Source organism: Equus quagga, chromosome 4, assembly GCF_021613505.1.
Source record: "Equus quagga isolate Etosha38 chromosome 4, UCLA_HA_Equagga_1.0, whole genome shotgun sequence".
NCBI classification, from domain to species: domain Eukaryota; kingdom Metazoa; phylum Chordata; class Mammalia; order Perissodactyla; family Equidae; genus Equus; species Equus quagga.
Window position 1 is genome coordinate 79,819,588 of NC_060270.1, and position 24,592 is coordinate 79,844,179.

General features: G+C 36.7%; 1 protein-coding gene across 7 annotated transcripts in view; it reads left to right on the forward strand.

The window, feature by feature from the left end:
• The window catches only part of R3HDM1 (R3H domain containing 1), a 180,952-nt gene that overhangs the window by 11,584 nt on the left and 144,776 nt on the right, over positions 1-24,592 (forward strand). The window contains exon 1 of one of the 7 annotated variants that reach the window (XM_046659031.1): positions 11,322-11,474. The exons of the other annotated variants lie outside the window; for them this stretch is intronic. The gene's annotated coding sequence lies outside the window, so the exon portion shown is untranslated. Of the gene's footprint in view, positions 1-11,321; positions 11,475-24,592 lie in introns of those variants that run through there. 7 annotated transcript variants of the gene reach the window in all.

Below are 24,592 nucleotides of genomic sequence, written 5' to 3' on the forward strand. Positions count from 1 at the left end.
TCTTCCTCAAAAAAAAAAAAATAGGTGTAGTTAAGAGTGTATCTTTCCTAGAAGTTAGCATTTCAGCATATAAAGCTGTTGAATTTTCGAGGTGGAAGTTTTTAAAGAATGTGTTAGTCTGACATTAACTTTATATATGAATCACCCGTGATCCAGAGAGGCATGACTTTTTCAGTTACGAATGCATTTTGCTTGTTTTTTAGTAAACATTATCACTTCTGCTTGTTAAAGTTTTGGAATGGCTGTGTTAAAGACCCAAGTTTCAAATCTTATATTCATGATCTGGAGGGTCTTTTCCAGCTCTAAAGTTGTGTTAAATCCATATGATAACTCAAGAATGAAATTTTCTGGTTGCAGTACTACATTGCACAAGAGTTTATCCTGATATAATGTCCAGTGTGCACATTCCACAGCTTTTTGTGAGTGTTGATTTTCTTTAGAATGCAGATTTTGAAATTTAATTAAAGCAAAAACGAGTAAAGTATTTTTTTAGTTTGGTATTCAAGCCGTATTTGTGGAACATGAAAATTACTTTATGGCTTTTCTCAAAACTGCCTACAGCTACTATACAACTCTTCAGTTGCATTTACCTTGCTACCGAAATGGAAAACCCAATGATAAAATAGGTGACAGTTAAAGAGAATTGACTTCAGTGTGAAGTGCAGCTTATATCTACTTGTGCTTTATTGGCATCTAACCCCTATAATTTAATTTTAGGGAAGACTTACTCATCTTTTCTCATTTCATTTTTTGCACGGTTTATATGGCATTTGTGAAAAATGGTTATAGAAATTCTGGTACTGAGAAAAGGGATAATTGATGTTCTTGTCTGTGAAAATTACACTAAGATGACAAAATGGCTACTAATTAAATTGTTTCTGTTCTTAAAGACATACCTCTACCTTCAAGAAGCTCATGACTTGATGGGGATCCGTTTGAGTCAAAATGTTCATATGGTAAATGGCCGCAGCTTCTATTTCCTTTCCTTTTTTCTCCTCTTTCTACTCGTTGTCCTCCGCGTTCCCCTCATCTTTGGACAGATTGCTTAAAGATAGGACAGGATGAATGGAGCTATGAAAAAGGAGCAAGGATCTCAATGGGTGGTCTTTTTAATTGAGTATATGAGATTCCAAGGATTACCAGGGATTTACACTTCCTTCCAGATGCACAATAGAGAGCTAAATGAAAGTTGCTGGTCAGGTAACCATTAACTGAATTGCTTTTATGTATCCTATCATAAAATTTGAATACAAGCATTTTTGTCTTGCTTTCATTTCTCTCACAACTCTTCACGTGGCATCCTATGCTTCAAAGATATTAAATTGTTTACCCAAAGTTAAAATAACCAGTTAATGGCCCAGCTGGGACTCTAAACTCCGAGTCCAACTTTATACTATACCAGGTATAAAGGAATGAAGCGGGTCAATTAATATGCCCTTTCTTAGCCCCAGAACTTAATGGAGGCAAGGTTATTGGGGAACATTTCAAAATAGACAGCTTGTCAGACTTATTACAATCAGACTTTGTACTTTGTTCTATACTTTATAATGTTACTCTTAGAATTGCCAATTGCTTAAAACCAATTATTTATGTGCTTAGAAGACCTTCCCTCTTGACTCAAATGCTAATATTTATGACTATATTGTAAATGAGCCTGAGCTACTCAGAGTGTGCTGATTATAAAACTGCAAAGTTAGCATAAATTGTCCATGATATAACTGAAAAATAATTTCAGTTTATTTGGTAAAGAGTTTGTTTTCAGTCTACTCTGGAAGAGTTTTTGCTTTCAGCATTGTAAGATTTACTGTTAAGGAAATATACACTGAAAATATGAAAGCATACCTACATCTCTTTTAACTTGATGACTTGATCCAATTCGAAATTTAATTCTTCACACTATAGATGAAGTCAAGCAGTTGTAACTTCAGAATATCTGTATATAAGTAGCATGAGAGTGATTATTTGGTTGCTGGTGCTAGCTACTTTTTTCATGGCAAAGATACTGTGTTTATTTAGATTGTGTATTAATTAAGAGTGGCTTTTAGGGAAATTGATACAGATTAGAAAATAAGTATTATATTATTTTGTAAACCAGGATTTTTTTTAAATTAAGTTTTATGAAGTAGAACACTTTACTAGCTAGTTTGTTGTTAACGTTGCTTGACATCCATTCCAAGAATAGTTTTCCTGTTGTCTAGATTATTTTTCTTTCTATCTGAAATAGTCTTTCTGAACTAAAGTTAAGCCAAACTGGAGGAAATTCAGTATATTTCATACTGAAATGAAGTGCAATACTTGGTTCCATTTTTTTGCAAGGTAAGATTTGTCTTTTTTAGGATCATAATAAACATGTTTTGGCAAAAGCCAAAGAGCAGTGATTTGCATAAATTTTCAACAGATCTGGGTTAGCAGTAATGTTTACAAATCATCACTATGAAAGGAGAAGGCAGGGATTGAGATGTGCAGCAGCTGCAAAAATTGGGGATTAAGAAGCGCCGGAATATGGTTCTTTAGGTGCCTTATGATCCCAAAGGTAGTGAGGAATTAGACTTGGTTTTCATGAGCAGGCATTTGAATATGGGTTGATCAGATGCTCTTGATCAAGCACTTTTGTAAATATCTACAAGATTTCAAAATGTGATGTGGGTTTTTTAAAGAGTTTGTGTATAATCTGGTATACAAATCAAGTTGAAATTTATTGGCCAATGTTGACATTTTTCTGCTGATATTTTTAAACAGCTTTATTGAGATATAATTCACATACCATAAAATTCATCCATTTAAAGTTTACAGTTCATTGGGTTTTAGTACATTTACAAAGTTATGCAACCATCACCATAATCTAATCTTAGAACGTTATCATCGCTTCAAAAAGAAACCCCATATTCATTAGCAGTCATTCTCTATGTTCTTCGCCCCCTCCCCCAACCCTAGGCAACCACTAGACTACTTTTGGTCTGTATAGATATGCTTCTTCTAGATGTTTCATAAAATCATATAACATGTCATTTTTTCATGACTATCTTTCGCTTAAGCATAAAGTTTTTAAAGTTCATCCATGTTATAGCGTGAATCAATACTTCATTTCTTTTTTTTTTTTTTTTCCTTTTTCTCCCCAAAGCCCCCCAGTACATAGTTGTATATTCTTCGTTGTGGGTCCTTCTAGTTGTGGCATGTGGGACGCTGCCTCAGTGTGGTTTGATGAGCGGTGCCATGTCCGCGCCCAGGATTCGAACCAATGAAACACTGGGCCGCCTGCAGCGGAGTGCGCGAACTTAACCACTCGGCCACGGGGCCAGCACCCAATACTTCATTTCTTTTGTTGGTAGAATAATATGCCACTGTATGGCTATACCACATTTTAAAAATAAATTCATCAGTTGAGGGACATTGGAGTTGTTTGCACTTCTTGGTGATTATGAATAACACTGCTATAAACATTCCTGTAAAAGTTTTTGTGTGGATGCATCGTTTTCATTTCTCTTGGGTATGCGCCTAGGAGTGGAATTGCTGGGTCGTATAGTAACTCTGTTTAACCATTTGAGGAACTGATAAACTGCTTTCCAGAGTAGCTGCAACATTTTGCATTCGCAGCAGCAATTTAAGAGGGTTTCAAGCTCTCCACTTACTTGCCAATGCTTGCTATTGTCTGTCTTTTTGATTATAGCCATCCGAGTGTGTAGTAATATCTCATTGTGGTTTTGATCTGCATTTCTCTAATGATTAAAGCTGTTGAGCGTATTTTCAGGTGCTTATTATCAGCCACTGTTGATTTTATGTAGACTTTGGTATTTAGATGTGGTTTGTGTAGCTCTTATGTACTCTACTGTTATTCAATATTTAAGCTGTATGTTCCATATAAAATACTAGTATGTGTATGAACATATTAAAGGTTTAGTTCTAAGTCATGTTGGCAAATTGGAGAGATACTGATTCATGACTGTTTTCCAAACTTACCTAATAAACAGGGTAGTCACTAGCCTGCCCAGGACAGCCCCAGTTTATGCCTGTTGTACTGGCATAATTATAAAAATGCCCTCTTTGACTCTGAAGTATGCCGTGATGTGGACAATAAATTATATGGCTGTCCTACTGACAGTTAACCTAGAGTACTCATTTAAATATACACTTGCTACCTACTAAATCAGAATCTCCAAGAAAAAGGCCTGGAAATATGTTTTTAGCAATTTGAAGGTCAAGCACATTTGTAATATAGTATTCCAGCAGAATGCTGGTGTTGCTCTATGACCCGAAGCCCATTATTGTTTTTGTGAGACAGTGAGTTCCAAGTTAAAATTGGAGGGAGATAATCTTACCTGATAGCCTAGCACCATCCATCTCCTTAAAGTAATGATAGAGGAGGAGTATTTCTTAACACGCATGTTGGACAGACTTGTAGGAGCAGGAGAGTATGGGAAAGGAAAATGAAATAGTTTTCTGGAAGTAGGGTGGTCTCAGGATGGAACTCTAGTAAGAGTCAACAAGCAAAGCTGAGCATCTCAGTATTTCCCTTTGAGTCTGATGAGAGCAGAGGAGAGATTCATGAAGGTGTTCTTGATCCCTGAAAACTGGGAACAAGAATTAATGTGGAGGAGGGAGGTGGAAGAAGTACTTTCAGATTCTGAGGCTACGTTAGAAGGAAGATAGAATGTGGTACCAAATGTGGTTTTTATTTATTTGGGGGTAAGTGGGATTTGATATTTGCACATAGGGTCGTTTCTAAGTCAGGCACTTGTAAGATATCTGTATTTTTACACAGATATCAGAGATACCCATCCAGCTTTCAAGATTTTTTTTGTGTGCTAATTATGTAACTTTGTCTTTAAGATGAGAGTGAACACATTTGATTCAGTATAAAGTAAGTAATAATGCACTAATTGTTTGTGGAGGATCTTGTACTGAGCCATTCACACTTGTTCATTTGATTAATTACCTTTCACCACCAATGCCACATAGTTAAGAAATAAATTAAGGGGCTGGCCCCATGGCTGAGTGGTTAAGTTTGCGTGCTCTGCTTTGGCGGTGTGGGGTTTGCCGGTTCAGATCCTGGGCACAGACCTACCCACCACTCATCAAGCCATGCTGTGGCAGCATCCCACATGGAAGAACTAGAATGACTTACAACTAGGATATGCAACTATGCACTGGGGCTTTGGGGAGAAGGAAAATACATATTATATATATATATATAATAGAAAGAAATTGAGAAATGGCTGGAAAGGTAGGAATTTATTTGTATCTCAGCATGGCTGTTGCCTCATGATATCTCCATTAGTCAGAAAGTCAAGCCAGCTATTCTATGGGCTATAATACCAAGCAACACTGTCTTAAATATAATTATCTACACCATAATATTGCATCCAAAAACTCCTTGGATGTGGGGAAGAACTTTTTTTTTAAGCTATATTGAGGTATAATTGATATACAATAAACTGCATGTATTCAAAGTCTATATTTTGAAAAGATGCTAGTTTTTTTAGTTGATGCTATGGCAAGTCTGCCATTAAAATTTGTCTTCTGAGCATACAGTAACTGGGTGAAGAAATGAAATGGCCTGTTAATTTAACTCAAGGAAACTGTTATGACTTAATCTACAGTAAAATGATTTATGTTCGATTATTGAGACTTGTGCATATTTATAGAGCAGGTACTCTTTTCTCCAAAATTCAAGAATTAGTGACTTTACATTTTTACATATTTAATTGAGAGAATGAGAGCAAATAATTATATACCAAGTGAAGGATATAGAATAATAAATGCTTGAGAAGTTCAAAAGAAAAAGGAGTGTCTGGACTGGAGAGGTTAGGGAAAGTTGTGAGGTAGAAAGTAGATCATGAAACAGGTGAAGAAAACAGGTAGAAGAAAGTGAATTGGAGTTTGAGCTGGAGCTTAGACAATGTGTGATTCACTAGGCAGAAATGGGAGGAAGAGCATTCTAGATAAAGAGAAGAGCACTGGTGAGTACAGGAGATGAGTGGTGAGTGGTCTAGCCTCGAGCAGTCTAGGATGGATGAAAGGAAATAACAATGGAAAGTTAAGTTTGGGCAAAATCCTGTAGGATCTTAAATGACAAACAAGGATTTGAATTGTGTGCTTTGAGTCAAGTGGAACTGCTGAAGGGTGTTTTGGTTAAGGTAGTGTTGATACAGATTTCATTGCCTTATTGTTTCTAGGGCTGTGTTTTTCTGGAAGCATTTATAACGGTACCTCTGCCTCTTCTGCTGTTAACCTTTTTTCTTTCATATTTCAGTTGTGGCTCTCAGGAAATTGATTTTAAAATTGTGTGTTAGAGTCAACCTGTCACCTCCTTATTTTTCTTAGTATGATCAGATCTCTTTACTTACAGTATTAAATCTGGAAGAGAGAGGGAGAGAAAGATTATCATTACTATTATAGAATTCGAGTATGGCTTAATTTAGAAAACTTAGGAGTTTTCAAGTAATATATGGAGTCCTGAAAGATTCAGAGATATTGGCCTTCCTTGTATATGATGATCCAAGATTATATACTGTATCATTACTTTAATTTTAAAAATATATTTACAGAAGCAAAGCCAATTCAGCTTAAGAAAATTATCCTTTTTTTTTTTGGAATGTTATAAAGGATACCTACAGGTTATAAATATAGAGTAGAGGGGAAAATCAGGTCTCAAGAGTATTTTTCTATTCTCATCTCATTGTTTATTAATTTCTTAACTCAGGTATACAAATAAAAGCTGCATTTAAAATATGAAGAAATACATATAAGCAGTTCAACTATTTCTCTTAAAGCCAAATTCATAACCCTAAGTGGTGGCAGTACTCTACTTTTAAAGGGTTATGAGAAGTTAACAATACAGTTTCCTTCACAGTACGAAGTCACATCAGCTCATGTTGGATTATGTGTACTTTTAACATTTTTAGATTTTCTGTTTTTATTTTCTGTTATCTTACTACTTTTTTATTTTCTAGGAATTAACTGTCCCTTAAATGTGACACTGCATAAATTATTTTCATTTAATTTCCTATGTAAGAAAATAATAGACATTTAAGACTCTCTGATCTGGTTCTGCTATATAGCTCACTCATTTGTCAGTCGTTTATTCCTTGAAAAAAACATTGTGAATACCTACAGTGTGCCAGGCCCTGGCTTTGGGAATAAAGTAGTCCCCCCCTTATCTGTGGTTTCAGTTACCCGTGGTCAACCATGGTCCAAAAATATTAAATGGAAAATTCCAGAAATAATTCATAAATTTTGAGTTGCATGCCATTCTGAGTAGTGTGATGAAATCTTGCGCCATCCTATGTCATCCTGCCCGGGACGTGAATCATCCCTTTGTCCAGCATGTCCGCACTTTATACATTACCCGCCCATAGTCACTTAGCAGCCTTCTGGGTTATCAGATTGACTGTCATGGTACTGCAGTGCTTGTGTTCAAGTAACCCTCACTTTACTTGATAATGGTGCCAAAGCACAAGAGTAGTGATGATGGAAATTTGGATATGCCGAAAAGAAGCCGTAAAGTGCTTCCTTTAAGAGAAAAGGTCAAAGTTCTCAACTTAATAAGGAAAGAAAAAAATTATATGCTGAGGTTGCTAAGATCTGCAATAACTTTTATTACAATATATTATCATCGTTCTACTTTTATTAGTTATTGTTATTAATCTCTTACTGTGCCTAAATTATAAATTAAACTTTATCATAGGTATGTGTGTATAGGAAAAACATAGTATAGATAGAGTTCAGTACTATCTGCAGTTTCAGGCATCTACTGGGGGGTCTGGGAACATATCCCCTGCAGATAAGGGGGGAATACTGTACAAAAATCAGCGATTTAAACACTTGCCCTGCAAGCTCAGTCTATTAGAAGAGACAATCTAATAAGTCATTACAAATCCACTTGATAAGTTTGGTTAAAAAAAGTGGGGGCTGAGGCTGGCCCCATGGCATAGTGGTTAAGTCCAGCACACTCCCCTTCAGCAGCACTGGTTTGTGGGTTCAGATCCCAGGCGTGGACCTACACCACTGATCAAGCCATGCTGTGGTGGCAACTCACATGCAAAATAGAGGAAGATTGGCAACAGATATTAGCTCAGAGCAAATCTTCCTTACCAAAAAAGAGCAGGGTATATTGAGGTTTATACAAGGTGCAATGGGAGCAACATCCTGTTAATACCTCACCATTTCTTAACCCATGGGGTTAACCCTATTCAAATCAAACAACTGAGCATTCCCTAAAATTCTCATGAAGTTTCTCCCTTCCAAGTCTGTGCTCATAATATTTCTTCTAATTAAAATAACCATTTACCAATCCTTCTCTCCTCCATTATGTATCTCACATGTTTCCATAACCTGTTCTTAAATACAGGTTTGTTTTTGAAACATACCCCAGAAGCTCTCTTCCATATGTTCTCCTGTGGCACTGTATATGTATCATTTTCATAACTTATTACTCTGTACCTTGTATTCTGCATGGTTCATCATACGCACAACCCCTACCTCTGCTGCTATCTGCCTTCCCCCTACACCCAGTCAAGGAGACACTGCTCCTTTTTAAAATTACCTGAGGTCAAGGACTTTGTCAACTTCATAATACCTTGTACACCATTGTACTTAGTAAATGTTTGTAGATTTGAATGTAATTAGATGTATTGATCTGAGAAAATGGTAGATCAACTTACACCTGTAGAATACTCTATTTAGTAATAGATTTAGAAAAAGAAACTTCCTTTTCATAAATTCAGACATATTCAACTTCAAGCTAAAATTCTGTCAAAACTTTGGCTTAAATAAAATTCCTCTCCGTTGGTTTAAGTGTGACTTCCAAAGGAAATGAGATTACAATAAAATTACAATCTGATAGCTGATACCTTTTTTTAAATGAGCTGGTGACTCACGTCCTATTAACCTTAGGTACATATCCTGGTTAATGCCTTATCCCAGTCTCAACACTGGCGTTAGGTCAGTTTGGCCGTGAACACTGAACTGTTCTTATCCTTCCTGATATTCTCGTTTTCTTCATCTTCATCTGGACTGAGGCATGTCTTAAGGACTGCTTGTGGAACTTGTGTTTCTGCCTACCTGGGAAAATTGATTTTCAAAACTCTGTTTTGAATTCTGCCGTTTCGGAACTGGTAATGTAGTCGCCAAAGATAAAAAATACTCTCCGAAAAAATATTTTACAGTATGCTTTTGTTCTCTCAAGCCTTTTAAAATTACCTCACTGAGGACCTTTTCAGAGAGAGCTAGCTCCTTGCTCACCCATTTTGTTTCACAGTAAACTCTCTCATTGCTGTCTTGCTTCACTGAGGCCAGTGTTCTGATGTTCGTTTCTAGATCACCCACATGCTCTCTTTTCTATACTTTTTCTGATATGTGGGTGGTGGTAAAAGAAGATACAGAACTGAGCAGATTTAACCTGTTTTGTTTTTTTTTTTTTTAAAGATTGGCACCTGAGGGGCCGGCCCCGTGGCCAAGTGGTTGGGTTCTGGCGCTCTGCTGCACGGCCCAGGGTTCGGATCCTGGGCGCAGACATGGCACTGCTCGTCGGGTCACGTTGGGGCAGCGTCCCACATGCCACAACTGGAGGGACCCACAACTAGGATGTACAGCTGTGTGCGGGGGTGGGGGGCGGGGGGGCGGGGTTTGGGGGGATAAAGCAAGAAGAAAAAAAAAAGATTGGCAACAGTTGTTGGCTCAGGTGCCAGTCTTTAAAAAAAGAAAAAAAGAAAAAAAACATTGGCACCTGAGGTAACAACTGTGGCCAATCTTTTTTTTTTTTTTTCCTGCTTTATCTCCCCAAATCGCCCCTGGTACATAGTTGTATATCTTAGTTGCAGGTCCTTCTAGTTGTGGCATAACCTGTTTTTTTTTTTTTAAATCAATTTCTGCTACTGTCATAAATACTATGAAAAAATACAAAAATTTTGGGGAGCTTAGAAGAGACAGTATTTATGTTCAACTTGACTTTGAGGAAATGTCAAGATTTCCAAAGATGGAAAGGAGGGATGAGCATAGAAGGACAGTCCAGCAGGGAACAAGGTAAACACTTAGGAGTGTAGCTTAGAACAAAGCGTAGGTGAGGAGGGCAAAGTAGGGTGAGGACACTGCCCTCCAGGAAAAATAAAGTGCCGATAATTGGGAAGGGTGGACTGTAGGCAGGAGAAATTGGAGGTTAGGAGACTAAGTAAGAGACAACAGCAATAGGCCAAATAGAAAGTAGCAAGTTCTCAACTAGGGTCGTTGCCACCATACTAGAGAAGAGAGAATAATTTCCAAGAAAAATTTCAGAGCTGAAGTGAATGTGATCCTTGTCTGGAAAAGGGGCATAAACTTTCCCTGGAATGCACTCCTTCACACACATGTACACATACAGGGTCTTTTGATGTCTTTCCATGACTTCAGCTCACTGAGCAAAGATCTGTTATAGGATTTATGAAACTGTTAACTCTCTTTTCGTGCCTTCTAGACTGAGCTCCTTCATGAGACACACTCAGCCTCATTTGACTTTATCTCCAGGATGGTATATGCTTGATAAATGATTATCGAATAAATGAATGGATGAAAAAAAAATCAATTTCTGCTTTAAGTTGGATTGTAATCCTTTTAATTATCTCTTGTATTTCCACGACTTCCGTTTGCCGTCTTTTGCACTGTCTTGCAAAAGTCCATTGCATTGTCTTTTCTCCTCTCTCTTTAAGCCTCCTTGCCATTTTTTTTAAGATTTTATTTTTTTCCTTTTTCTCCCCAAAGCCCCCAGGTACATAGCTGTATATTCTTCGTTGTGGGTCCTACTAGTTGTGGCATGTGGGATGCTGCCTCAGCGTGGTTTGATGAGCAGTGCCATGTCTGCGCCCAGGATTCGAACCGATGAAACACTGGGCCGCCTGCAGCGGAGCGTGTGAACTTAACCACTCGGCCACGGGGCCAGCCCCCTCCTTGCCATTTGCATAAATGAATTCCACTCCTAGCTTGCTGAAGATATTGCGGCCATTTATTATAGTATAGGGTCACTGATTTAGCCATGGATACTTTAAAAGTCTGTCTCAATAACCATTCTCTTTCTTCTACCAGTCTCAAGTGAAGAGATGTCTCTCTTCTTCAAACCTACTCCTCAACTTTCTTTAGAATGTGTTGATCCCTAACTATGTGCCTGGGTCTGTGATAGGTTTTCCAGGAGACACAGTAGTGAGTAAGATAGAATTTTTGCTTGCCCATGAGAAATTTACTGACCTGTGTTTGTGATCCCATTTCCTGCTGCTTGCATTATTTGTTCTCATCCTTGTAATTTGTTTATTTTTTCTTTGTACTCCTAGAATTAGAGAATTTTTAAATGAGAAGGAGAAAGATTGCTTTCCCTCAAGGAGATAAGAGGAGGGAGCCTCTTTTGAAGTATACCTTTTCTTTCTTTCCATTTGAGAAGATTTCCGAAAGGAGTATGTTATGTCTCTAAGATGTGTGGTGGCAGGAAAGAAAGGCTGAAGATCTCAGCTGTGGTAAGGATTCCTATGTCTGTTTTATTAATCCCAACCTTTCAACAAGTTTAAATCCAGTAATTCCTTATTTCATATATATGTGTATATATATATATATATGAAATTATATGTAATTTCACTCTCTAATTATCTGTATACCAATACACCATCTAATTGGAATGTGGTACTAATACATGGTTAATAAGTGCTCTCTTGTTTACTTTATGAGTTTGTGTGTTTGCACAACCCTAAACCTAGGGCAAAAAAAGTCTTGATACTGTGGGTGATTGGAAGGTTTTGTTTTTAATTGTGGTAAAATACACATAATATAAAATTTACTGTCTTAACCATTTTTACGTGTACAGTCAGTAGTGTTAAGTACATTTACACTGTTGTGCAACTAATCTCCAGAACTCTCTTCATCTTGCAAAGCTGAAACTATCCCTGTTAAACAACAGCTCCCCATACCCTTCTTCCCCAGCTCTTGGCAACCAGCATTCTACTTTCTGTCTCTGAATTTGACTGCTCTCAGTACTTCAAGTGGAATCATACAATATTTGTCTTTTTGTGACTGGCTTATTTCACTTAGCATAATGTCCTCAAGATTTGTCCTGTTGTAGCATATGTCAGAATTTCCTTGCTTTTTAAGACTGAATACTACTCCATTGTCATATCATGTCCATGTCATAGACATTTGGGTTGTTTCCACCTCTGGGCTATTGTGAATAATGCTGCTGTGAATGTGGGTGTATACATAGACCTCTTTGAGACCCCACTTTCAGTTCTTTGGGATATATACCCAGAAGTGGAACTGCTGGGTCATATAGTAATTCTGTTTTTTAAGTTTTTGAGGAATCACCCTACTGTTTTCCATGGTGCCTGTACAGTTTTACATTCCCACCAACAATGCACAGGGGTTCCAGTTTCTCCACGTTCTCACCAACACTTGTTATTTTCTGTTCTTTTGATAATAAATATCCTAATAGGTGTGAGGCGGTATCTCTTTGTAGTTTTTATTTGCATTCCCCCAGTGATTTGTGATAGCATCTTTGGCCATTTGCCTATCTTCTTTGGAGAAATTTCTGTTCAAGTCCTTGTCTATTTTTTATGGGGTGGTTTGTTTTTTTGTTGTTTAGTTGTAGGTGTTTTTTGGTTTTATCATAGCTTTGTTAGGCTTCAGTTTTAAGCAAAACTTTTTTAAAAGTCAGACTTCATTAGTATTTAATGACACACAAAATGTATTAAGATGTGCTATACATATAACTAGAAACCTAAATATTGGATACTTCGTAAAGTTATAATATAATGAGGAGTATTGGTATCTTTTTCCTTGGCAACAATTGAAGCTGTTTATAACAATTATAATTAGGTACTGTATAGCCCCAAACTGTTTTCAGAGAACTAAGTTAAACATGCAAAAATGCTCATTCTCTGGAGTTTTCAGGAGATTAACTTTAGTTTTCAGTCAATTCTTAATAAACCAATCTAAGATTTTTCAGTCTAAATTAGAATTCTGTCTTAATAGATGAAGTTGTTTTTAAGAAGCTTTATAAACTTCTTATAAGTTGAATTTCCCAAATTTAAAACTCAGTTATATTAAGGTTAAAAGTATCAAGCGTCTAAGGAATGGTGATACCAGAATCCCGATGCCTTGTCAGTTGGCTGTTTTAAAGATAGTTTAGTCTACACATCTGGGATAAGTTCATTATTTCTTTAAAAACTTTTTTATTTGCGTTTCTAGTCTTTAAAACTTTACCAATGTCATATAAAAAGCTTTTGTATTCGAAAAAGAATATTAACATTCACTAAGGTACGATGAAAAGTAAGACAGTCGATGAAAAAATGAAAGCTGATGAACTGCCAGAAGCTTCTGAAATAGAGGGACCTTTTTTGAGACTGGTATCTCTTTAAGAGAACTTCTGCTTATACCAGCTTCCTTTGATTCCACAGACAGGGAACAGTTTATGAGCTCGGGTATTGTGAGCACAGTAAAGATCCCAGGTTTCTGTTACTGCTGGGAAATGTTCATAGCAGTGCCAGTAGGCATCATAGCTCACAGAAAACGGGTTTGAAATAGCAAGATCTAGTTTTAAAGGAGAATCTAGACAGAGCTATATCCTTTCCTCCAACATCAGCTTTTTTAAACCATAAATTTTAAAAATATTTTTATAGGTTGAATTGTGCCTCCCCCTCCCCCCAGACTCTCATGTTGAAGTCTTAACCCTTAGTACCTCAGATCATGACCTCATTTGAAAATAGGGTCATTGTCGATATAATTAGTTAAGGTGAGGTCATACTGGAGTAGGGTGAGCACCTAATCCAGTATAACTGGTATCCTTATAAAAAGCGGAGATTTGGAGACAGATAGTTATATAGGGAAAGTGCTTTGTAAACATGAAGACGGCCATCTACAAGCCAAGGAGAGAGGCCTGGAACAGATCCCTCATAAGGAACCAGCCTTGCCAACACCTTGATTTTGGACTTCTGGCCTCCAGAGCAGTGAGACAATTTCTGTTGTTTAAGCTACCCAATTGTAGTATTTTGTTACAGCAGCCCTTGCAAATTAGTACATACATGAAGTAGTCCATGTCCATCCTGTCTAGCAGATGGATATACATCCTTCTTTGTGCTCGTGAAAAAATCCTACTATCACATTCAGGAGTCAATTTAAAAAGCTAATAGACATTATCAGCTATGAAGAAAATGCAAATGAAAACCACAGTGAGATACCACTTCAAAATCACTATGGTGTCTATAATCATAAAGTCAGATAATATCAAGTGTTGTTGAGGATATGGAAAAATTGAAGTCTTCATATACCACCCATGGTAACATAAAATGGCATAGCTGCTTTGGAAAAACTCTGGCAGTTCCTCAAATGGTTAAACATTTAAACCATTAAACCATATGACCCAGGAATTCCAATCTTAGGATGTGACCAAAAGAAAACAAAATGTAAGTCCACACAAAACTTGTACATGAATGTTTATAATAGCATTATTCATAATAAGTTAAAAGGTAGAAACAACCAAAATGTCTATCAGTTGGTGAGTGGATAAACAAAACTTGTTATATCCACACAGTGGGGTATTATAAGACAACCAAAAGCAATGAAGTACTGATTCATGCTACAACATGGATGTACCTTGAAAACACGCTAAGTAAAAGAAGACAGTCATGAAAGACCACATATTATATGGTCCTTGTATTTGAAATGTCCACAGTAGGCAAATCTGTAGAGACACAAAGTAAATTAGTGGTTTCCTAGGGCTAGGGGAATGGGGGAGATTTGGGGGATGATGGCTAAGGGGAGTGGGTTTTTTGGGGTAATGAAAATATTGTACAATTGTGGTGAGAGTTGTACTATTCTGTGGATATACTAAAAGCCATTGAATTAGACACTTGAAATGGATGAATTGTATGGTATGGGAATTATATCTCAGTAAAGCAGTTTTTTTAAAAGCAGAACACACATGATTTAAAACACCACAGTAATTACTGGTCAGGAGGAACAGTTGATTGAGTGATGGTTTATTACACATGCTATATTTCAAGTTCTTTGTTAAATACTAGGTGTGAAAAGGTGATTAAGAGACTTAGGTTCTTAGTTGTAGAGACAGAATCATTAACAAGTAATTTTAATAAAACAAAAATCAAAATTGTCACTTTGGAGCAGCACTTAGAATTCAGATGGGAAAAAAAAAAAATTGTTCTGCTTAGGTCCTCTGGATCTTACAATTTTAACAGTTACCTGTATACCTAGACCATATTGCTATAGCCTCCTTTAGAAATATATTTTACGCTTGTAGGAAAGGTGCTACTGCCTAAAGATTGAGGAGCATAAGACACAGACTAAAACCTAGGCTCATACAGCTTTTTTTTTTCATTCTTAATGACTTTTAAACCTCACTTGGCTCTATTTCAGAGGCCAAGAACTGGGAGTCTAGGACAAGTGCCTTTTTGTCCCGTTTGTGTGACAGTGGTAATTAGCAATATCATTATCTTAAGGTAGTTTTTTTTTTGTTTTTGGTTTACTTCTGGTTTTTTGGTTTTGTTCTTTTTGCTTTTGCTTTCCTAACTTGGAAGTATGCACTCTATATTATTTCTTGTAGTGATTACCCTTTTTTATCCTAAGTATTTCATTAGTGTCTTATTCTCCTTCCTAAATAATACCAAGGATCTTTGAACTCTATCTCTGGTGTTAGTCTTCTCCTGCTCTTTTAATTGTAAGTGATAGAAATCCAAAGCATACTAGTTCAACAAAAGGGGAATTTACTAACTCCTATGAATGCTAGATCCAGAAGTTAAGGAACGGTTAGGTCCAGGCCTCAAGTGGTATAATCTGTTATTTCCTCTCTGCAGGTATTCTGTAGACAGCTTCATCCATGTTGCCAGGAAATCCTGGTTGCTATAGATCCTTAGGTCTCTTGATCCCAGTAGGAATGAGCTAGTGGTGAGGAGAATCTTTTGGCACATTCTGAATGACCCAGCTTAAGTCACAAGTTCAATGCTGAACTGTTGCCAGGGACTGGAGTATAGTAGAAGCATAGCTCATTTTCTCACCCCTGGAGCTGAAAGTAGAAGTTGTCAAGTGGAGGGCAAGGCCTCTGACGAGTGATACTACTACTAGAAGTAGAGGAACGGGGCATTAAATAGATGAAGTAACAGAAGCCAATAGGCATAGTCACTATTCATTGAACAAAATACATGGACCCATATACAAAGGAATGTAACAGTCCAAAATAAATTTTGACACCAGATCTTAGAAAATGTCTTTAAATTGAGGCATGGAGTCCACATTGCTAGAGAGGTACAAATTTTAAGAGATCCAGTGTGGTAGATGTAGTTAAATGATAAAGGGGGAAAACTAACAATAAAACACTGGAAATAAATATTGAATTATAAATTAATTGGTTCAAGTGTAATGCCAGTTCTCTAAGCACACATCAGTTTTCATATACAAATAAGGTGTATTATATATATTATATAGTAGCTAAGATTGCTGACATAGCCCTCCTGTCCAATAGAACTTTGTACGGTGATGGAAAGAAATGTTCCATATCCGCACTGTCCAGCATGGTAGCCACTAGCCACATGGGGCTACTGAGCACTAACATGTACCTAATGTAACTGAAGAACTGAATTTCTAATTTTTTTAAATATTAATTAAATTTAAGTAGCTGCATGAGTGTAGTAGCTACTTTATTAGCACGGCTCTCTAGACTTGGAATATCTTGAACGATATCCTGCCTCCTTTATTTGATAACTTTAAAGCATTAGGCAGCTTACAAAACCTTCCTTGCCTTCATTTCCCCATTTGTAAAATGGGGATAATTTTACACCTATTTCGATGGGTTATTTTGAGAATTAAATGACTTAATTCATGTAAATGTGTTTGCTACTGTCAGTTTGGGCTTCTATAACAAAATACTGTAGACTGGGTGGCTTATAAACAGCAGAAATTTATTGCTCACAGTTCTGGAGGCTGAAAGTCCTAGATCAGGGAGCCAGCATGGTTGGGTTCTGGTGAAGGCTCTCTTCTGGGTTGCAGACTGCCGACTTCTTGTGTCCTCACATAGTAGAAGGATCTAGGGAGCTCTGTGGATTTTCTTTTATAAGAGCACTAATCCCATTCATGAGGGCTCCGTGAACTGTGACCTCATGACCTAAGCACCTCCCAAAGAACCTGCCTTCTAACACCATGACATTGGGCATTAGGATTTCAACATAGGAATTTTAGGGGGACCGAACAATCAGACCATAGCACCTGTCATGAAGCACTCAAGTGTTAGTCATCTTTATTGTCGTTATTTCACCACCATGGAATTGGAGCTAAAGAAATGAGGAGCCAGTAATCCAACAATTAAAATGTTTATTGAAGGTCTTAGAGCTGTAGCACTTGGGCCATTTATTGATAATGTGTACATTATTATTGACTGAGTACAGAAAGTAGTGTTAAAATGTAGCTTGGGGAGATTTAGAGAAGATCATTTCAGTACTAAGTATTGTCAGCTCTTAAAATTGGTTGCCAAGGGGGATGGGGAAATTTTTTTTTTTTAATCAAACCAAGGTCTCTGAATATACTTCATGGTGGCTGTGTCAGTTTTTTCCATTGTTAGGGTGGCTAAATGTATTTTCAAACCTTTAAAATGATTCTCATGTTTTTAAAAATACTTTTAGATATTTTTGTCAATAATACCTCTGACTTTACTAATTGACATCTTTAGCACAACTTTTCTTTAAGGATTGCTTTCTCTGAAAGTCAAAATACAATGGAACAGGACTTAGAGGTTACTACTTTTTAATCTACTTTTATTTTTAAATTGTTTGTTTAAACCTTAAAACTAACATCCCTTTATCACTGGTGTTCATGATTTCACAAAATTGTCATTTCTTAATATCAGTTTGATATTTGTCCCCCGAAATGTTCAACATGTTAGAATAATCACTGGGTTCATCTTGCTTTTCTTCTGATTTCTTTGACTTTTGTAAATTTTCCATCAATCCTTGACTAAAAATAGATTTGTTACCTTAACTGCTGTATTATCAGTCGTTAGACATTTAGTGCTGGGCCCCTCAGCCTTTGCATTTCCCCACCTCCCAAACTACAGTCTGCCTATCTACTATATGTGGTTTAATATTTTAGACAATTGTTTAGTAGTTGGTTGTCTCTTATGACTAGTTGGTTAAAAGATCTATCCCTAGGGATGTTTGAAGTATGCCCTGACAGAGCCCTTTATCTTTTTGAAATGTGAAACCAACTTTAGCTTTCTCATAGTAATAGTGGTGAGCTTTGTTTAGAAATTGAGTTATATGTTTTAGTTCATCCTCTTATTTAATTTCTTATATCTCCTTCATTTTAGATATTGACAATTAATTATTAATGTCATTTTATGAAAAGGCTATCCCAGTTTTTGTGATTTGCTTGGGAGATGTAGACTCTTAAAATTGTTTTTCAGTCTTCCTAATCTAATAACATTCTAGTACGATTAATTTCCTTTTTTGTTTCCTGTCTTTTAATCTTTGATGTGAGTTTTTAAATATTTTTCGTCATATTTATGTAGTTTCCTATTCTGCCTGACAGATTGGTGTAGGGTATATTGACTTTTTTTTTTAAACTTACTTTGAACTATGAACTAATTTTTTGAAGCTTGATACGTTTGTGTAAATGGAAGTCTTTTTACCAAGTAATGAAACATTCACTTGCTAAATTAAAGGAAAAAGAGATACTCTAATCTGTGTCTTTTGGTATGCCCAGTAGATATGGCTGAACAATCTATAAAATATTTCACTAGCATCATATGTAATTCAGCTTGCAGCTGTTCCATAACTTACTAAATCAATGCAGTGAGAAATGTTGAGATTTTGAAGTGACCGAATTACCAAGTTTTCCCTGCAGTGATGGCATAGAACTTACTGTATTTTTATTACAAAGTCAGTACATGTACATGTTTTTCTGCAATATATAGCAATTCTTCTGTTCCAAATCATTTAATGTTTAAAATTTGAAGTTTTTGTGATTCATTAGTAACACTGTGGCCATACTGAAAATTGAAGGCTATGTAAACTAAAGAATTTAATCTAAACATGCTGCAGATGATACTTAGATTCCTTTGTCCTAGTTCTAACTCAGACATAAAGCATTTTTACTTTACCACCAGCTGTGATATTTTAATACATTTCTTTCTAAATCAATTTTAAAACCATTTCATTAAGATTTAACTAAAAATGAAAATTATGGTTGAAATATTTAGAATCACAGAATCTTTGAGTTAGAATAAAGTATGCCAGTTGTGGTGGAGACTTGCAGTGCTTTCCCGTACCAGTACTCTTCTCCTTCCTTGGGCATCTGGAACACTCCACTTCCCAGCCCCACTGCAGTTAGCTAGTGCCACGTGACTCATTCTGGAGTGTCAGCAAAAGAGATTATCATGGAGGCTAGGTGTTGAGATGGTAGGGCTACTTAGATGAAGAAGCAGGGAGCCACAAGATGGAACCAGCCTGAATCTCTTGAGTCACCACATGGAAGGCAGATGGTAAAAATTTAGGCTTTGCAGGTCACATACCATGTATGTCACATATTCTGTTTGTTGTTGTTGTTTTATATTGTTTACACAAATCTTTAAAAATGAAAAAACCATTCGTAGCTCAAGATACCTATGAACCCGCCGTGGCCCAAGTTGACTAACATCCTTACTAGAGTCACCTGACTGGTATCAGATGTGTGGTGCAAGCAAGACAAAAGTCTTTGTATTAACCCAGTGAGTTGTAGGTGTTAATTATCACAGCATAACTTGACTAATACATAGGTGATCTCGTCTGATTTCCTGGCCCCACCAGATTCCTGAAGAATGCTTATATCAGAAATCTCCATACCACACACTCTGTGAAATGGCCTATTCCATTGTTGGACGACTCTGTCTTTAAGAAACTTTTCTCTGCTTAATGAGCTAAAGCCTTCATTCCATTTTATCTCTTGGCTCCACTTCTCCCTCTGGGTAAAGTTTACACTTCATGGCAGCTTTTTATCGTCCTAAGATAGTTTTCAGGTCTTCCCTGGTCTGTTTATTTAGGAGAAAACTGAATAAACTTCAGATGACTTTTTAAAAAATTAGACTCAAAAGTTACATAAACTAGAGTATGATTAACTGCATTTAAGTTTAGAAAAGTCAGTTGCACAAGTGGTAAGACGATTTAACTCAGTTCATGAGAAAAAGACTGTCTACTTAGTTATAAATGATAAAATGGCAACTAAAAAATTGATGCAGTTGAAGACTTGCCTTTTTTGTTTAGTGCAGATATCTTTATACTGTGCTGTGAACCAGTCCAAACCACATCTGTTTAATTAAAGGCAACCAAGTTTTAAAGGAAAAATTGACAAAGTTAGTCTAGAGGAATGGTCACCAGGATGGCTGGACTAAAAGTCTAGAAACCATATCACAGAGGGAATGATTAAAGGAATTGGGGACATTTAGTTTTAAAAAGAAACAGGCCATTGGACATCATATGGTGATACTCAAATGGTTATAGTGAAATCCATCTTTTATTAGTTTGCTGTCTACATTCTCAACAGAGGATGACTAATGGCTGTTTGTAGGAATAAGACATATGGGCATCCAGACTTTGGAAGAGACTGAGATCTCAGATTTTCAAGGTTTGTGAGCTTTAAGCACTTACTCCAAAAGGTGAATGTTAGCTTTTACATTTGACCTTTCTAGCCAGCATTTTCCAGTGTGTTTGAACGTCATCCCCAAAGCTTCCATAGAATATTTTGCCAATAACTTTTTTGAAACCATTAAGCATATGATCTCTAGCATATTAACAATAGAGTAACCCTATTAAAAGAAAATGCCAAGTTGAGCCAGCCCCAGTGGCCTAGTGATTAAAGTTCGGCATGCTTCATTTCAGCAGCCTGGGGTTCGGTTCCCAGGTGCGGAACCACACCACTCGTCTGTCGGTAGCCATGCTGTGGCAGCAGCTCACATGGAAGAACTAGAAGGACTTACAACTAGAATATACAACTATGTACTGGGGCTTTGGGGACGGAAAAAAAAAATGAAGTTTTGTGTTACATGATTTACTCTGTTGGAGCTAGTTCTTAGTAATTAGTGATCGTGTTTTGGTTTTTTTAGTTGCTTTTCTTCTAATAATCCAATGTGTAGTGCTGGGATTGACATCAAATTCACCAGTCTTCACAGCGTTTGTTTAAAATTGGGGGATCATTTACCAATATCTAGACTTTTGAAAAATTTTATCTCCTTAGTTTTCTAAAACTTTCCATTTCAGATTTATTTATACCTTCAGGTTTATGAAGACCTGAACAGTTGAACTAATTTTAAGTGGCTAGGTGCCTTTAGCTTTTCAGCCCTGCCTTCGTCCTGTACTTTTAGGAGGTATCTTTTTTAAAGCCAGATATGTCTGGCTGGGACAAGTTCAGCTTTAGGAAGGGTAAACTTTCTTTTTTAACTTCAGTAAGTGTTCATTTCATTTAATTTTTGGTGAAAATAAATGAGCTATTCCTTCCTTTTACTTCCTACCTTTACTGTTTGCTGGTAGGTTGATAACTAGGGTGACCACATGTACCAGTTTATGCCTGCTGCCCAGCAAAACTAATATGCCTGCTTTCACTTTGCCTAGTTTGGACAAAATAATTATATGGTCATCCTCTCCGTCACTCATTTTTGTCAGTGATTGGCAGAAATGTCTTGTCAAGTGTTTTGTTTTGTTAGGCTGATAGCAACCTGATTCCTTCACTTATCCCTCACAGCAGCAGGTGTTCTACAGGATGGTCCTTGGGCACCCTGAAATCCTCAGCATGGGGAATAATTCATGAACGTGTATGTCATCCTTGTGCAGGGGCCATATAATCTAATTTTTGGTTATGCATTGCCAAAGCAAATATAAGATTTACCTTTTAATTTAAAGAAAGAAAAATTCTGTTTTGAAGGGTTTGGTACATTTTCTCATTTGCTGGGAATGAGAGCTGTGTGCCTATCTTATTTCACTTTTGCCCTTGCTGTTATGACACTCAGACCCAAAGGTGATCCTCAGTCAAGTATCTGTATTAGCTGTTTTACTGGTTAGCATGTGTCTTCCTTTGGGTGAGAGTGATTTTATTGTATAATCTTTGGCTCTTTTTAGCTAGCTAAAATCTTTGGCAAGGTATTTGATATAAAATCATAACAGGTACCTTTCTGGCACTCAATAAACGTTAACCATTACTAGTTTTGAAATAAATTGAGGCTGAGTGGGGAAAGTATCCAAAGCCCAGTGGAATGCTTTTATAACCCTGGTGTAGAGAAAAAAGACCAATCCTAAAAATAAGGTAGCTACACAATACCAGCCTCAAAGTAATTTTTAGTGCTTACAGTTTGGCACTTTATCATGTGTTATCTTGTATATTTGTATCTCCACCTAGGCAGTAGAGTGGAGTTAGTTATGAGCATTTGCTTACTCACTATGTGCAAAGTATTGTGCTTCAAAATAAGAGAGAGCAGAGTAAGATAGGTCTGAAAGAGTCACATTTCCCACAAGATTTTTGTGATTTTTTATAAGTAAACGCATAATATATGGTCATAGAAAACAAGAAAATATAAACAAACAAAAATATGAAAACTAGCCACTAATAAGTTACTATCACCCAGGGAAAACCAATATTAACATTTGGTATGTATTCTTCCAGACTTTTAAAAATATGTTTTCCACATTCTCTGGCAAATACTTATCACTAAATGAATAAGTCATTCTGTTTTTTTTTACCTTAGCAAAAAATCAGATCATATCGTACATAGTGTTTTGTGGTCTGGTTTGTTTTTTCTGTGACCTAAAATGTCATCATCATCTTGGCTGCCAATAAATGAATTTGTGCAACTTACCGAGTTTCTTTCCATTTACTCACCCAGTCCTATAGTGTTTACAGTTTTCCAGTCTTTTAAACAGTGCTCTGATACACGCAGTAATTTTTTTCTTTAGGATAAAATTTCTCTACATGGTCTTCTTGGATCAAAGGATATGTTCAGTATAAGGGTTTTGATAGATACTGCTAAATTGACCTCCAAACATTTTGACCTATTTTTCAGTCCCACCAATAGTGTATCAGAAAACCCATTTTTCTGAGCCCTCCATGCACTTGGCAGAGTTCTCTTCTGTCCTTGTCAGTGGAAAAAATGCTGTATTTATTGCCTTTCTTTACTCAAAAATCTTTAATTCTTTTCTTTGAAATACCTGTTTATTTCTTTGGTTATTTTTCACAGATCTGTTCATCTTTTTCTCCATTTGCAAAATAAAAAATATCCTTTAGTAGTAATGTTTCCATTACTAGAAATTACTGCACAGAGCTGACTGAAGAGTCTTTGCAGTTTCACCTATAAGACTGAATTAAATTATTGCCTTGTGCAGTAAAAAGATACGTAAGTAAAAAGAATGCTAGATTTCTTTCTCCCTTTTTTTTTGTAAACTTGGCCGTTGCTTTGAAATACTGATCTTGGATATGTGTGAAACTCTTGATGTTGTTGTACATGTTCCTTTAAGAAAGGGGATGAGGTAGTTACTGCCAAGAGACCTCACAAGATATTTATGTTAGTGAGTTTACACAACTCTAGTGTTTGGGGCCTCAGCTTTGAAAACCCAGAAATTTTGTTTTTGTACACTCACATAAAGTAAAGCAAGTACTCAGGTCATATATGTTAATGAAGTTTACAGAGACTGAATAAATCTGGATGTCGAATTGTTATTTACTGTGGGAGTTCTGCTTCTGTCAGCATTACCAGTGCATGTTCTTCAGGTTAATCTGCACGGGCCAGCCGAATTATAATTAGAAGGCTGTTTGGTGAGCAGAGGTTCAGATTAAAGTGAGTTGGTTGGTTGGATGGTCTGATAGGAGTATACCTGTCCTAGGGAAAGAAACAGTCGAATCTGTAGGGCTGGGCAAGATGGTTTCTCCCTTACTGGGATTGGCACTACTGGCTCTATTGCTTATCTTCAAGGTCAGGTTCTCAACTTTTTCCATTGTGAAATAATTTTTTAATTTCAAAAGGGTCAGTATTTGTGTTGGGATATAGATGGATGTATGAATCCGTTGCTGTAACTCAACAGTATCCTAGCAGTCTGCAGCCCATAGTCTGGTAATCCCTGCTACAGCCTAACCATCCTGCTTCTCTTTATAGACTTGGTCCAGTTAGCACCCAATGTAGTTAATTAATACTCACTCCTTGAGATTATATACCAGGTCCTTTGGGTGCTGTTAAACTCTGGAGTCATATTTAGAGACCGTAACACACCGTGGTTACAGTGTGTGTGGTTATGCACACACACACATAAGCGTTACTTTTCACCCCCAAAGTGTAATCTTTTTACTGCTGCAGAGGAGGGGGCCAGGGGCTCACTGCCTGCCTCAAGTACTGCTGCCAAGAATGGTAAAGCCAAAACACACTGGCAGAGCGGACTGTCCCAGATTATATCAAGATGCAACTATTATATCTTCCCTCTCAAAAAATAAACTTAGCTCTTTTTATTTTTGATTAAATGTCTAAACTGGCATGGTATTCCTAACAGCTCCTTCTCATTGAAGGTCTAAACTATGCCCAAGATTCATCTACTGTTCTCATTTCAGAGTTTATTTCTGGATGTATTTTTTCTGT